The sequence below is a fragment of the Ictidomys tridecemlineatus genome, chromosome 12, assembly GCF_052094955.1.
Source record: "Ictidomys tridecemlineatus isolate mIctTri1 chromosome 12, mIctTri1.hap1, whole genome shotgun sequence".
Lineage (NCBI taxonomy): Eukaryota > Metazoa > Chordata > Mammalia > Rodentia > Sciuridae > Ictidomys > Ictidomys tridecemlineatus.
In genome coordinates this window covers 2,313,786-2,329,601 of record NC_135488.1, presented here as the reverse complement: position 1 = coordinate 2,329,601, position 15,816 = coordinate 2,313,786, and the positions used below count along the sequence as shown (strand labels likewise).

At 51.4% G+C, this 15,816-nt stretch overlaps 1 long non-coding RNA gene across 1 annotated transcript; it reads right to left on the bottom strand.

Moving 5' to 3' along the window:
* Window positions 1–6,709: 6,709 nt before the first annotated feature.
* Window positions 6,710–13,866, bottom strand: LOC120885106 (uncharacterized). The gene is made up of 3 exons (XR_005727626.2): window positions 13,756–13,866; window positions 9,462–9,525; window positions 6,710–8,035 (listed from the first exon to the last, which is right to left on the bottom strand). It is a non-coding gene; the product is annotated as an uncharacterized LOC120885106 (long non-coding RNA).
* Window positions 13,867–15,816: the final 1,950 nt, after the last annotated feature.

Genomic DNA, 15,816 nt, shown 5'->3' with positions numbered 1-15,816 from the left:
CAGGCTCCTGGGAGCTGCCCGCCTCATTCCCAGGGCCTGGCAGCCAGCCCTACAGCTGATGCAAGGCCTGGATGGGTGAGCTCAGCCTGTCCCTGGCACTAGAAGCCCCTTGCACCCTGCCTGCTCTCACAAACAGCCATTCACGCCCCCTCTATACCCATTCCCTCCAGAAGCAGGCCCTCCCTCCTTGAGCATGAAATGTTTCTGAGTCGACCCCACATGCAGCCTAGAGTAGAAGAAATGGAGGCCCTAACCCCTCAAGACCTGACCATGCCAGCCATTTTCTTTTTTTTTTTTTAAGAGAGAATTTTTAATATTTATTCTTTTTTTTTTAGTTATCGATGGACACAACATCTTTGTTGGTATGTGGTGCTGAGGATCGAACCCGGGCCACACGCATGCCAGGCGAGCGCGCTACCGCTTGAGCCACATCCCCAGCCCCAGCCATTTTCTTTTACCCTGGGACATTCCCCACTTCCCTCTACCTTTCCATTGAAAAGAGGCCTTCATCCACTGCCCAGATAGGCACTACTGGCCCACCACAATCAAGGACCCTTGGGTGCTGCCATCTCAGAACAGGACTCGCTCTGTGTTGCTGACTAAGCTCAGAATACCTCCCACTATCTCTGTTTACAAAGTGGTCTTAGGGATCCTGGGCTTTGAGGATTGCCTTGGTGAGACCGAGGCCTAGGCAGAAACCAAGGCCCATGGGCTGGGATGTGGCTCAAGCGGTAGCACGCTTGCTTGGCATGCGTGCAGCCCAGGTTTGATCCTCAGCACCACATACAAAGATGTTGTGTCCACCGAAAACTAAAAAATAAATATTAAAATTCTTAAAAAAAAAAAAAAAAGAAAGAAACCAAGGCCCAGGGGGCTGCAGTGGCAGAGCGGGGTCCTGCCCATAGCTCTCACCACAGCTGCATGCGGCTCGGTCTTGCCCACCAGCACACCGCACATGGGCAGGAGGTGGGCTCTGCACAGGCTTGTCGCTGGACAGCCCCATGAGGCAGAAAGGGTGGCTTCTCATGAGCAGCAGCGGGCAGCAAGTGGAGGCGTCTGGGATACCAGAATGTGGATTGGGTAGGGGGAGGGACCGGAGACTTCAGGGAGCACACGAGGAACACAGGAGCTGCCCACTCACACAGGCTCCTCTGTCATTCTGAGTGCAGGCTAGCACTGGCCGGGTTGGAGCTGCTGCCTGGGAGCCAGGGCTGGCAGCAGGACTAGCCATGGCTATGGCCGGCCTCCCTGCTGACACTGGGGCTGGGCAAGGCCTCCCTAATCTGGGCAGTTCTTTCTGGCCCCTGCCTTTTCTCCTCAGCCACATCCAGTCCCCTTCCTGACCCCCATACCCACTTCCCCAGCAGCTGTGGCAGCTGAAGCGAATTCTGAGACTGATGAGCTCCAGTGTCTGGGACTGTGGGCAGGTGAGCACACAGCATCTATGCCCACAGCACCTGCCCCTCTCCAACTCCAGCTGGCAGCCTGGCAGGCAGGCCCGTGGGGGAGCAGGAGGCTCTGGAAAGTCAGAGATGAGATGCCTAGCCCCAGGGCTGGCCTGCAGGGTCCTCCAAGCCCTTTCTTCTGCTCTCCCAGCCCCTCAGGGTCCGAGGAAGGATATCTAAAGAAGAAAGCCCCTCTCTGGCTCTGCCCCGAGCTTGAACCATCCCTGAAGCACTGACTCATTTTTGCTGCTGTGAGAGGTTCCAGCCACATGGTATCACAGTCTAAAAGTACAAAGGAGTATGACACAGAAAGCGGGTCTCGCCCACACCTACCACTCAGCTGCCCCGTTCCCTCCCCAGGGGCCCCCAGGTGCTAATCTGTGGTGCCTCCCCAGACATGGGCTTAATCGATCACTCGGTATTTGGGCCCACAGCTACGGCTGGGCCATAGCCTGCTTAATGGAAGCTTGGGGAGGAGAAGGACAAACTCCTTTGCTTTGACATTCCTTGAGAATGTACCAGAAACAAGCAGAGGTCAATTCTTCCACCATGGGTCCATGGTCCAGTTCTCTGTCCCCTTTCCCTCCCCGCCATTGCTCTACTGGACACCCAGGCACAAGTGAAGACAGGTGGCATTGCCCTCTTTTCTTAGATAAGTTAAGGAATCAAGAGACCCAAGGCCACACACTGGGCACTTGCAGTGTTCCCATACCATACCCCCTAAGTTCTTGGCTATCTTACCACAACTCATCTATGGACATCTCAAGGACAGGTTCAAGGACTCTTCTATGCCCCCATTCCCCATGAGCTGGCAGCCTCTGAGGCCCAGTGATGCTGGCTGAATTGAGGGAGAGAGGGTCTTGTACTGCCAAGGGCACCTCCCAGCCCTGAGGCTTCTAGCTGGATGCACCTGTGTCCCTAACCACCAAACTCACTGACCCAAAGGCTCTGAGCCTCATTAGTTCTATTCTGCACACTTGGCTCAGTTCAAGTTCCTGTTCAGAAGTCCAAGGCCGTGGGCCAGCTCCTGGGGTGGGATCATCCTCTGGAGAGACATTGTGTTCCTTGTCCGTGAACTCAAGTGTTGCAAATTACAACTGGGTGGCAAAAAGAGACAACCTCCAAGAAACGCAGGTGTGTGGCTCCTCTACCCCGCCCCCCTCACCCTCACCCACCTCTGTGAGGCCTCATCTGGCCTCCTGTTCCATCTTTGCTATAGAGGCTAACAAAGCAGGTCTCTTTCTAAAAGTCACAGTGCCCAGGAGGGTTAGGCACAAGGAAAACCATGAGTAGGGACAGGGTCTTCGGAGGCTATGAGCTGTGCCTGACTGGCGATGCCTGGGGACCAGGAGGAGACTTCTCACTGACTTTGGGGACCAGGACGCAGTGGTCATGGCTGGTCTGTGTGGGGCCTTCAGAGTGGCAAGGGACCCTGGGAGAGAGGCTCATGAATCAGAGGGAGGGCTGCTGACTTGAGCGGCTCGGCAGGCTGTGCTTCTGGAGAGAGCAGGCAGAAGTCGGGGGGCTGGAAGCGAGAGGTTCCTGAGCACACCTGTCATGGGGGACAGAGCATGAACGTGCAAGCTCTACCTGGGTCCTCCACCAAAAAAACTGTGCACTCAGGAAAGAATTCACTTGCTCAACACCTGGCTGCTCATCCTGCTTCATCTGCCAGAGCTTCACCTCCTGATGGGCCCAGATCTCGTCTGATCTTCACACGCTCCCCCAGAGATGGCAGCTCTGTTGAATTCTGGGAATTCTGCCCTAGCTCTCCCACCAAGCCCTGCTCCCCACCACCCACTGCCCTGCTGCCTCCTGACTTCCACCACAGGTGGATGTTGAGAGCCACAGCGGAAGAGACCCCAGCAAACTTCCAGCTGATTGGCTCCTCTGCGGTGACGCTCATTGGGCTGTTTCTCTGCCCTTTCAGACCATGGAGCTGCTCATTGGGGGACTCTTTTGGCTCCGCCCATGCGACCCCATCAAGGGCGGGAAGAGTTCCCGTTGAGAGGCTCACCTGAAGAGCCGGTGGTGGCAGTTGGGCTCTGAGGGAATTCCTGGAGAGCTCCAGTGGTGCGGGGTGCTCTAAAAATAATGTTCATTCCTGCTTGACAAGTGGCTCGTGAATTGTGCCCAGCCAGACTGTGGCAGGTAGCTGTGTGAAATCAAGACAAAACTGCTTGGGGGACAGGAGTGACTTCTGCATTCAACTGATCAGCTACTGGTCATTAAAAATGGCAGCCTCTCCTTCATAAAGCAGTAGTGACTCCATTTATCTGGAGTGGCTGTTGACAGGTGTTAACAGAATTGTCCTCCTGCGGCCTGGATCCAGTCTGTCAGGAAGAGTAGCAACAGCCACAGGATTCAGGCATACTGAACTCCTCAACATGGCCTTCGGTCCTCCTTCTTCATAGAGTTTTCTGGTTGCTCACCTTCCTGAGATCAAAACCTTGCAGAACCTCAGACTGTCCCTGCAGGACTGAGATCCTGCTCATGCCAAGATGGCCTTTTCCAGATCCACAGCTGTAAGAGCCATCTCTCTGTGCTGACGACTCCCAAGAAAATAGCTCCATCCCTGGCCTGGCCCGGAGCTCTGCCTTGGACGCCCAACTTCCTATTTAGCACCTACACCTGGGCATCTCACAGGCCTGGCCAATATGCCATCCAAAATCAAATCCTATGTCTCCTGAACCTGCTCCACCTGCAGCCTTGCCTGGCTCAGCAAATGTCACTCAGAACAGGGCTTTTCCTTGAAGTGTTGTGTCTGGTTTGTTTTCTTTCTTTCTTTTCTTTTTTTTTTTTTGAAGATGGGAACACAGGGACACTTTACCATTGAGTTACATCTCCAGCATTTTTTTTTTTTAATAGGATTTGACTAAGTTGCTCAGGCTGGTGTAGAATTTGTGATCCTCTCAAGCTGCTGCGATCACAGGCATGCACCACTGCGCCAAGCATTGTTGTAGTTTTGTTTTTACTAATTACTTCTCATTTTAGTGGATCTCAGAGGGGAAATATGAATTGATTTCTGCTGTCTTTTTTTTAAAAATCTGTTTACATTTTATTTTTTTTTTAAAGAGAGAATTATTTATTTAGTTAGTTAGTTTTTGGCGGACACAACATCTTTCTTTGTATGTGGTGCTGAGGATCGAACCCGGGTCGCACGCATGCCAGGTGAGCGCGCTACCTCTTGAGCCACATCCCCAGCCCCTGTTTTATGAAAAGAAATACATTTGATTTTCTTGAACTTGGATCCAAAAATCCTGAGGAAGTGACCCCTTGTCCAATTTGAGTTAGGTGTCCCCCAGTGGATTTTGGCAAGGGGAGTAGAGCTCTGTCCCAAGCAAGATCAAAGGTGCAGCCAGGCTTGGAGCCACGCTTAACGGGCATGGTGGCTCCTATGGCCAGGGAGAGGGGTAGGGCCATCTCTAGAAGTGGATGTCTGGAGCTGGGGATTACAGGCAGGTGCTGCCCTGCATGGCAAAGTGTTGTTTTTACTCAAAATCCACTCAAATATCAGCAGATTTGTTATCCATTTATTCTGTATGTCCACGGTCACCCCATGTGTCTATCCTGGTCACGGGCTATCTCCCTTCACCTCCCTGGCCTCCTCTCCTGCTCCCTCCTGTGGCTCCTGCCACCTGGGCTTCTCCTTGCTGCTCAGACTCTGTGAGCCCACCCCTGCCTTCTGGCTCTTGCATGCTGTCCTTTTGGCCTGAGAGTCTCTTCCCTCTGATCTCTGCTTAAATGTCACCTCCTCATTGAGGTGTCCCCAGACTGCCTTAAGATGATAATCTTCCACATGCCACCTTCTAGATTTCTCCTTCTGGGGTGCAGTTTTCGTTTGTTTGTTGCGGTGCTGGAGATTGAACCAGGGCCGCGTGTGCACTAGGCAAGTGCTCGCCCACTGAGCCACACCCCAGCCCAACCTACTTACCTTCCTGCTTTCCCTCCCTTTCTTTCTTTCATTTCTGTGGTACTGGGAAATTGAGTCCAGAGATGCTCTCCCCCTGAGTTACAGCACCAGCTCTTTTTTTTTTTTTTAAGAATTTTAATATTTATTTTTCAGTTTTCAGCGGACACAACATCTTTGTTTGTATGTGGTACTGAGGATCAAACCGCACGCATGCCAGGCGAGCACACTATCGCTTGAGCCACATCCCCAGCCCAGCATCAGCTCTTTTTATTTTTCATTTTGAGATAGGGTTTTGCTAAGCTGCTGAGGCTAGGGTTGAACTTGTGATCCTCCTGCCTCAGCCTCCCAAGTCAGTAGGATTACAGATATGCAGCATTGTGCTTGGCTTTTGATACCATTTAGTTATTATCTGACACATCATATATATGTGTGTATGTATGTAAACATGAATGTGTATGCTCATGTATGTGTACACACATATAAAAATATAACATCTTGTGGGAGACTGAGGCAGGAGGATTGCAACTTCACGGCCAGCCTGGGCAACTTACTGAGACCATGTCTCAAAATAAAAAGTCAAAAGAGCTGAGTGTAGCTCAGTGGTAAAGCACCCCTGGGTTCAATCCCCAGTGAGACACACACACACACACACACACACACACACACACACACACACACATCTTGGATATGCAAAGATGGTTAGGAAGAATACTTTCTAGTGTTTTATAGCACAATTGGGTGACTGTAGTTAACAATGATTTATTATATATTTTTAAATAGCAAGAACAAAGGAGACGAAAATACCATGACCCAATCTGCTCATTACATACTGCAGACGTGTGGAAACACACTGTACCCCATAAGTGTGTATAACCATTGCATGTCAGTTAAAATAAATAAAATGAAATACCACACATTTCTTGGTTGTGAATTAGCTGCCTCTCCTTCTAGAACGTGGAAATCCATGTGGTGGAGAGCTATGGGACTGCTCACGGCTCCATCCAGCTTGCAGCTCAGCAGGAACGAATGCTGACCAGCGAGGGGGCTTGAGGAGCCTGGGTTAGTTCCTAAGGCCATGTAACCAGTAACCACAGAAACCCAGGCGGCAGGGAGGGGGCCAAGCTGGGGCTCAGGCCAGGTGGGAACTGGCCAGGGCAGCAGCCTGGCCCTCCATCTCGACACTCTCAAGGTCAGCCCTGGGGTGAGTCCCGCCCCACCTGGACCTGGACTGGTCCAGCACCTCCCTGATTGTGTCCCCCACCCATGTCATCAGCTCTAGGGCACCCAATGCCGGGAGTCACAGCAGTGGCCACGGGGCGCAGCTTCACAGTTGCCCCTTAACCTAGTTCCCTTTCCCATTCTCCGGCCTGGTCCCAGCTCTCTCAGCTCCACTCCCCACCAACAGCTCCACTCATAGCTACAGGTGACCATGATGTTCATGTTAGACCTGCTGACCAAAGCGGGTGCAGCCCTGTCGGTCCACAACACAGACTCCTACCCAGGCCAGCCGCGACATGCCCACCGCTCTTCCAGCCCTCGCTGAGATGTAAACTCTGGTTCCAGGGCCAGGGATGGGCTGGAGATCTGGGTTTCTAACCATCTCTTGGGGACGCAGATGGACCATTTGAGTAATGTGTGGGTGACCAGGTGGTCAGTTTAACCTCTCTTGGTCCAGTTTTCTCAAACAGGGCTCTGACCATTTCTCAGGATCACCATGGGGTCAAAGGAGTTTGAAAATAAACAAAATCCAACGTGGAAAAAAATGTCAAGTGCACCACCTGGCTGGGGGTGGGACTGCCAACGGCTCTCCCCAGAGGCTCCGGGGGAATGGAGAGGTCTGATACCTGGTAGGCAGGTGAAGACACAGGCCTGGCCTCCTCACGGACAGCTACCCCACCCTCAGCAAGTTGGCTTTCTTGTTTTGTTTTTGGTACTGAGAATTGAACCCAGGGGTACTTTATCCTGGATCTACATCCTAGCCCATTTCATTTGTTATTTTGGTAAGGGGTCTCACTGAGTTGCTCAAAGGTTTTATGCTGTTGCTAAGGCTGGCCTTGACCTTGTGATCCTCCTGCAGCAGTCTCCCAAATTGCTGGGATTACAGGCATGCACTTGTAACCACACCTAGCTTCAGAAATCAAGCTTTATCCCAAGAAGCCAATCAGAGGCTCACACGCTGTTCTTCAAGCGCCCACCAGCCCAGCTCCTGGGCCTGCTCTGGCCCTCAGCTTCCTACCCTGCTCTCTCGTGCCTGAGACCCACTGGGGCCCAGGAATCTCGTGCAGCCTTGATCTTGTTTCCCCATACCCTCTGGGGGCCTACGACACAGGCCGGTTCTGAGGTTTGTGAACTTCTGTGCCAACAGCAGCCTGCTCCTGGTAGGCTTGCTCTGCTTGATCTGTCAGACTGATGCCCACGGCCACCTCCTGCCAGATCCAGGGGGGGTGCCCCTGATTGGCTGGGTGCCTAAGCCAAGGGAATATAGAGTTGAAATCATTCCCAGGCTTCAAGCCCAGGAGGTGAAAGAGGGATGAGATCATTTTGGAGCACTGAGCTTTGGGGCTGACTTCTGTGGGACAATAGAATGGAATTGTCCCTAGGCAGTAGGATTGAGGTTGTCGTGGAGGTGGGCAGGATGGAGGGTTGAGAGACATCCATGCAGACGTGATCACAGATCCTGTGCAGACAGAAAAGAGAAGGTCAGGGGCCAGACCACGGGGAGCATCTCTGTGCATCCTGCAGCCAAAACAGATTCCTGGGTAGGGTGGCTGACCAGATTCTCCAGCCTGTCCTTCACTCCACAGGGCCCACAATGGAGGTGGGACAGGATGCCAGCAGGAAGGCAAGGGGCTTGGGTCTCACAGATCTCACTTTAGACTTTTTTTTTTCTTTCCTACTGGGAATTAGACCCAGGGGTGTTTTACCACTGAGCCACATCCCCAGCACATTTTTATATTTAATTTAGAAAGAGGGCCTCGCTAAGTTGCTGAGGCTGGCTTTGAACTTGCAATCCTCCTGCCTCAGCCTCCAAAATCACCGAGATTAGAGGTGTGCGCCATCACACCCATCTTCAGTTTAGACTCTTGATGCTATTTCCAAATAGGATTGTACATAGAGCGACAGAGAAGCTACTTCTCCTCACTGTCCATCCGGTAGCACCAAGAGTCAGAAGTCTTCTGTGGACATCCATTCCAGCTCCTGCCTAAAAACTGAGGAGACTCCCCCTCATCTCTGCCCTCATGACTGACCAGTAAGATATGCAGAACAGAAAGAGCCCTGGACTTAGGATCAGAACCTGAGATCTTAACTTCCTATTTCTAGCTGTAGTAGATCCTAAGGGACCATCTATTCCAAAACCCCAAACCCACTGCTTTTTCCTTTTGGTGCTAATGATTGAACCTGGGGTGTCCAGCATGCTAGGCAGTTGCTCTAGCACTGAACCACATCCCCAGCTCCAGACATCCACTTCTAGAGATGGCCCTTCCCCTCTCCCTGGCCACAGGAGCCGCCGTGCTCCTTAAGCATGGCTCCAAGCCTGGCTGCACCTTTGGTCTTGCTTGGGACAGAGCTCTACTCTCCTTGCCAAAATCCACTGGGGGACACCTGACTCAAATTGGACAAGGGGTCACTTCCTCAGGGTTTTTGGATCCAAGTTCAAGAAAGTCAAATGTATTTCTTTTCATAAAATGTAAACAGATTTAAAAAAAAAAAGACAGCAGAAATCAATTCATATTTCCCCTCTGAGATCCACTAAAATGAGAAGTAATTAGTAAAAACAAAACTACAACAACAACAAAATGCAACCCATAAATGAGCAAAGGAACAAGAACAAGGAAAATGTGTGCATACAATGCGTCAGGCCTTGGGTTCTGTCCCAGCACAGCTGGAGACAAGGGGCAGGCGAGAAGGCTGGGAAACCAAGCCTCAGCAGCTGTGGGGAGAGGCAAGAAGCGACCCGTTCAGACCCCAGGACCCCACAGAGGCCTGGGTGAGAGGTTCCGGACCCACCTGAAGTAGGTTAAGGGTGGACTTGTTGCCTTAATCATAAAGAAGAGACAAATTATGCAGTTTGCAGGAAAAGGGATGGAACTGGAGACAATTACCTTAGGTGAAGTAAGTGGGACTCAGAAGGTCAAGGGTCACATGCTTTCCTCCCATATGCGGAAGCTAGAGAGGAAAAGGGGAAAGAAAGATGAGGGTGGGCCTCGTGAAAATCAAAGAGAGGTCAACAGAGGAGAGGAAAGAGATGGGGAAGGGGAAGGGAGGCGTGAGGAAATAGGCGGCCGATCACATGGTGTGCGTGTGTGGCTCTGTCTCAACAAATCCCACTCATTATATAATTCAATACACCAATAAAAATTTTTTAAGTGGGCCTAAAAGCAGAAAAACGGATTAAACGTCTATTTAAGAAGCAGTTAGCCAGGTGCAATGGTGCAATGGTGCACACCTGTGATCCTAGCAACTTGGGGGCTGGGCAGGAGGGTCACAAGTTCTAGGCCAGCCTCAGCAACTTATCAAGATCTTGTTTCAAAATAAAGAACAGCTGGGGTGTAGCTCAGTGGTGGAGTGTGAGTCCTGGGGATACAGAGAGAGAAGGAGAAGGAGGAGGAGGAGGAGGAGAAATTAGATCCCAGGTCCCTCCCCACAGTCCTTTAGAGAGTGGCTGCCCCTCCTTAGCCCGGGCCAAAGACACCAGGCTTGTGTGGGGAAAGGAGGGCCCGTGTTCTGTCTGGAGACACGAGTCACAGCTGAGGGCTCAGGAATCCTGACAGAAGCAGGGGGTGTCAGGAGGGCCACTCTCACGCTAAGAGGATGATAACTTCTCTTTCTCCACTCAGAAGCCAGACTCGGGCAGCCAGATGGTGTCCCCTTTGGGCAGAGCCAGAAAGACACTTTTCCAGGAAATCTGACCATGTGGGATGGGGAGTGGGATGTGTAAATGTGACACCAAAGGCTTCCCACAGCGTGGGCCCAGTCAGAGCACTCAACAGTGAGTCCAGTGACAAGCCCTGCGTGTCCAGTGGGCACCAGCGAATGCCTGGTGCCCCACTCCTAGGTGTGTCCCAGATGGCCCACTGAGCCCTCAAGGCCACCTGTGTCACAGGCTTAGAGAGCAGCCCATGAGAAGGGATCAGGCTGAAGGCCACGGTAGGGGTGGGGGGGTGGGGACCCTTCACGATGCCTGCCCCGGGGAGCAGCCCTGAACCTCCTGGAGAGGTCTTCCCTGCCCCTGGGAGTGTGGGGAGCCTCCCCTGTGGGGAGCCAGGGGAGTGTGGGGAGCCTGGGGAGTGTGGGGAGCCCGAGTGAGCTAGCCAGAGGCATCCAGGTGACCAGGCAAAGGATAGCACAACTCAGCCAGTCCCTGGGGTGAGAGGACATGTCCCCCAGGGACTCAGCCCACTGGGACAATGGTGGGGGCAGAGCAGGGTCAGTCCTCACCCTCCACACAAGGCTCGGCACACCATGCCCAGAACTCTTCCCTGGGCGCAGGAACACCACCAGCCTTCCAACAAACTCCCCCTTTTCACTTAAGCTCTGCAGAGGTGTCTTCTGTTGCTTGGGATGGAAAGAATGTCAGATGCCAGTCATGTGCCCTCTTTGGACAGCAGACTCTCGGATTCCACGGGCCCTCAGCAGAGGACCTTCTTCCCCTTCAGGGCCCAGCCTTCCTACCCAGATCCGCCACCACACCCATTTTCCAAAACCCAGCTTCCTTTGGTGGGGAGGCGGCTGCGGGCGGGCCTGAGTCCCCAAGCAGAAGCTGAGGGAGCTAAGCCTGGGTGGCCCAGGGAGGGCATCGAGTTCTGGTCTTTAGATGTGATTCTTGCTCTCCAACCTCAGGCCTTCTGCTTGATTATCTGCACTTTAAATTGCAAGTTGATTTTTTAAACAATTTATTGCTTCTTAGACAAATTGGGAGTCAATTTTATAAAATTAATAAGATCTAAAAACAATAAAAAATATACAGATCGACTAAGACTCAAGCAAATGCTTCAGGGAAGCCCTGGCTTTTGTTCAAGTGTGATGGGAGTCAGCAGGGACAGCAGTCACATGGTTCTGTGGCTACTCCACCCTCTATGGACACAGCAAGCACTGAGCCTGGCAGCATTGTGTTTATCTAAAGATAAACTGCTAAGCATGCTGTGCCTCCTTTGAGGGTAAAAGAAGTCTGGAAGGAGGGGGACCAGGAGTGGGGCCTCTGACTGTCACGTGGCTTTCCAAGCTCCTGCACTCACGTCAGCATTCTAGTCAGAAGGAAGGACAGCCTGGGGGATCTCCCTTCCATCCTAAGAGACTTCCAGGAAGTCCCACCTGCATTTCAACATCCTGAGCTCAACCACAGGACACACCTAGCTACCAGGGAATTTGGCACACCAGGCTGCTGCTAGTCTTCCTATCTGAGGCAGGGGATGCCCAGTGCGGAGTTTGGCAGCTGGCCCTTCTATGACAAGCTCTTCTGGGGCCGGGATTTATCCAGGCAAAGAAGGCACAGTGCTTCTGCTCAGGAGTCATGGCTTTTAGGAAGGTGTTGCTAATAAACTGGCTACAAAACGACCAGAAAAAAACAGTTTGTAAAGATGTGGCGAAGATGGTGGGAGGAGGAACGAGGCAGCCGCGTGTCTCGAGGGTCATAGAGAAGTGACACGGAGCTGGACCTTGACAGGAACAGGAATGAGGAGCAGGAGGTGTTCCCGGCTCAGGAAGAGCACGCACAGAGAGGCATCCACACACGAAATGTTGGTGAGCTTTGCATGTCTTTAAATAGCATGTCACAGTCCACCTAGAAGATGAGACCAACTAAAGTGGCAAAGAGCCCAAGAGAGCCCAGGACTCCACAGAGACTGGCAGCTGCAGGGAAAGACAAGCTCCCCGGCTCATGGTGGGGGGCATCCTGAAGCCAGATCTTCCAACCCCAGGGAGCTGCCGTGGCAGTGGAAGATGAGCAAGGACAGGAGAGGTGACAGCAGGGTGGCACGCTCAGGGACCTTCACCAGGCGAGAGACCGGGGCCCAGATAGAAGACACAGTCCTGAGAGAGAGGTTGGCAAAGGCAGGAACATGTGTCCCCTCTGGCCCAGCAATTCTAGAAATCGCTCTTAAAGAAGTAATCAAAGTTGCAAACTGTCATATTAGAACCAGGCACGGTGACGCATGTCTCTCATCCCAGCTACTTGAGAGGCCAAGGCAGGAGGATCGCCAATTTAAAGCCAGCCTCAGCCACTAAATGAGGCCTTAAGCAAGTTAATGAGAACTTGTCTCAAAATAAAAATAAAAAATAAAAAGGGCTGTGGATGTGGCTCAGTGAGGTGGCCCTGGGTTCAACCCCTAGTACCAATAAATAAATAGAAAGATAGATAGATAGATAGATAGATAGATAGATAGATAGATAGATAGATAGATAGATAGATAGATAAAGTTAGACCATAAAATGAGGCCACTGACCCAGGACAGAACACAGTTTAAACTGATCTTTTCTTTCAAATTCTCATCACCAAATGCACTCTCTCCCATCAAGGGTCATTCCCCTGGTGTTCAGGATGTGACCAGTCATTGGGGTCACAGCCCAGAAAACACCTTCTGATTGGTTCCTTGGCTCTGCCTCCCCCAGCACCCCTCACCACTGCAGCCGGGAGCAGGGACTGGACAGTCCCAAGCACCCCACGGAGGCCCATCTGGCATTGCCACCTTGCTGAGCTGGGCCTTGTCTCCACAACCGCTGAGGCGTGCCCTTATTTCTTGCCCCTTGGACTGGAGGCAGTACAGGAATGGGCAGCACCGTCATCACAACCAACAGCGAGTGACACACAAGCCTGGCTACCAGGAGGTGGGTGGATACCATGTCACAAGGTCACACAAAGGAACACAGCTCATCAGAGAAAGCCATTGCCACCATAGTCACAGGTAGCTCTTAAAACACAGGAGTGGAAAAAGTGAGTCACGAAAATACGTTCCCAGTGATGTCATTTATACAGCATGCAGAAACTGCCCTAGAAACATTGCACAGGAACATGCACTCCAAGAGCGGACTCTGGAGGAAAACGAGGGCAGGATTAGCTCCAATTCCAGAGAGTGATTATCACAGGACACTGAGGAGGCCCCCACGGGAGCCTCCTAAAGCACTAATTAAGTTCATTTTTTCTAAAGCTGGATAATAGGTGATGTATCCATTTTTGTTACTAGTTAAACTATCCATATATGTTCAGCACTGTATGTGTGTGTGTGCGCGCACACACACACACACACTACACACACACTAGGGCTTGCACCAGGGCCTTACACTCTGGGCAAGTACTGTACCACAGAGCAGAGCTCCACCCCAGCCCAAGCATATTCTTTGGTTAGCACAATGTTAATAATTTAAATAAATGGAAGGGTCGGTCGTTCTTTTCCCCCTCACCTTTTAAAAGGTAGACTTGTTTCTCATTTTTCTTTTTCATTCTGTGGAAGATTCTAAGGATGGAAAGAGAAGTCAAAATATGTGTCACATCTCCTCCTCCCCCATCTTTCTAGGACTCTCCTCAGGGATCTGAATACTTCACCTGCACAGCACGTGAAAGCTCTGGCCATGAGGGCCCTATGGACTTTGGGTTCTGTACAACAATGAAGAAAGCCAGTCCAGGGAAACATAGAGCAGTGCTGTATGGAGCAGTGCTGTGAATTCTAGGACTGTTTGTTTGTTTATTTATTTATTTATTTATTTTTAAAGAGAGAGAACTTTTTTTTTAATATTTATTTTTTAGTTTTCCGTGGACACAACATCTTTATTTGTATGTGGTGCTGAGGATCAAATCCAGGCCGCACGCATGCCAGGCGAGCGTACTACCTCTTGAGCCACATCCCCAGCCCAGGACTGTTTATTTTTTAAACCCTTGAAAGGAAAAATGACATCAGTTCAGAAACTGGCTCCGATGTTTGGAGGGCATTGGGGAAGCGGGGTGGATGCCCTGGACAAGCAGCTTGGAGAGGAGGAGGGAGGCCTAGGGTGGCTTGGGCGAGGAATGCTGGACCCAGGGGGGCCGCTGGGATGGTGAGGAGGACTCTCACCTCTCTCAGCAGGTTGGCACGGCTGCCAGGCAGATCACTCTGCCCTCTCTGGATCTGTGGGTGCCAGAAGGGCTGAGCCCTGGGGTGCTCAGCCGTGGCCCAGAAGAGACTACATGTTCCAGCAGGCGGATGGACGGGGGTGGAGGTGACGCAAGATGCTAGGAAAGGTCAGCAGTGGACTTTGAGCTGAGCCCAGTGAGGAGCTGTTAAAGGCTTTAATCCAGGAAGAGGCAGGATGAGATGTTTTTCTTCAGGGCTCCTGCTTGCTGGAGGAGCGTCTTGCCACTGAGCTCCCCTTCAGTCTCAAGCAGGGGAAGATGTGATGGAGAATATATGTGATTTAAAAAAAATGCTGGTAATACTTGTCCAATTCCTTTAAAAGAATCTCTACTGTATTAATTACGAGCATCTACATCAATCATGGCAACATGGCAAAACAGGTCTCATTCTCTGGACAATAATTGGGACATGTAAAGATTTAGAGACACTTGGCAAACTTCACGCCCAGCTCCCCACACTCCCGGGCCTCAGGACCCGCAGATGGGTCAGGCACAGCTGATCCAGTTGGCATGAATGCTAGGTCAGGCTGGTGAGATCATGACTCCAGCATGGGGGAAGCTTGCCTTCCCACCTACTAGTGAGGGACACACGTCCAAGTGGACAACCGTTACTCCCAACCACTGAAATATAGGCAAAATGTAACGTGGGGACAGGTCTGTCTTGTGTGTCCTTGCCTCCTTGGCACCTAGGATAGAGCATGAAATGTGGTAAACATTCACGATGAGTTTACTGAATGAATTCTGCACTCTACAAGTAAGGACCAGAAGCCTGAAGATGCTAAATCGCTCACCAGCTGCTAGGTCACCCCTAATCCAAACTCACAGCTGCTGGATTTACCAGCTCCCGGATAGTCTAAGGCTTGAAGTAAACAGCTATGGAGAGGTTGATCAACACCCTTCAAAAGGCCTCCCTTTGCTCATTTCTAGAGCCTAAAACAAAGCAGAGGTGAGCTGGGTGAGTTTCAACTTGCTGAGCCTCACAGGACATTAAGTTCACACCTGGCCTGGAGAGCTAGGAGGGATTACTAGGAGGCATTTCCTAAGCTCATTAGCAATAAAAAGCATTTTTGTTAAAACAGATCATATGGTTTTAAGGCTCCCTCTCCTCAGGGGAAATGGAGGTTCCTGCTTCCACAGGCCACCTGGCTCTCTTCCTTCTTACCTTACTACTTGGATTATTGGCCTGAAAGCCTGGCCCCGATTCTAGCCCTTTCACTACATCCAGCTCTGCCCTGGGCACAATTCCCTTCTCCATAGTCTCCAGAAGAAACATGGAAAAATAAGATGTCTGTGTCTCTAGGAAGGGTCCTGAAGCAGAGTTAGCTCTTGGATTTCACCCTGCATCCAATCAACCA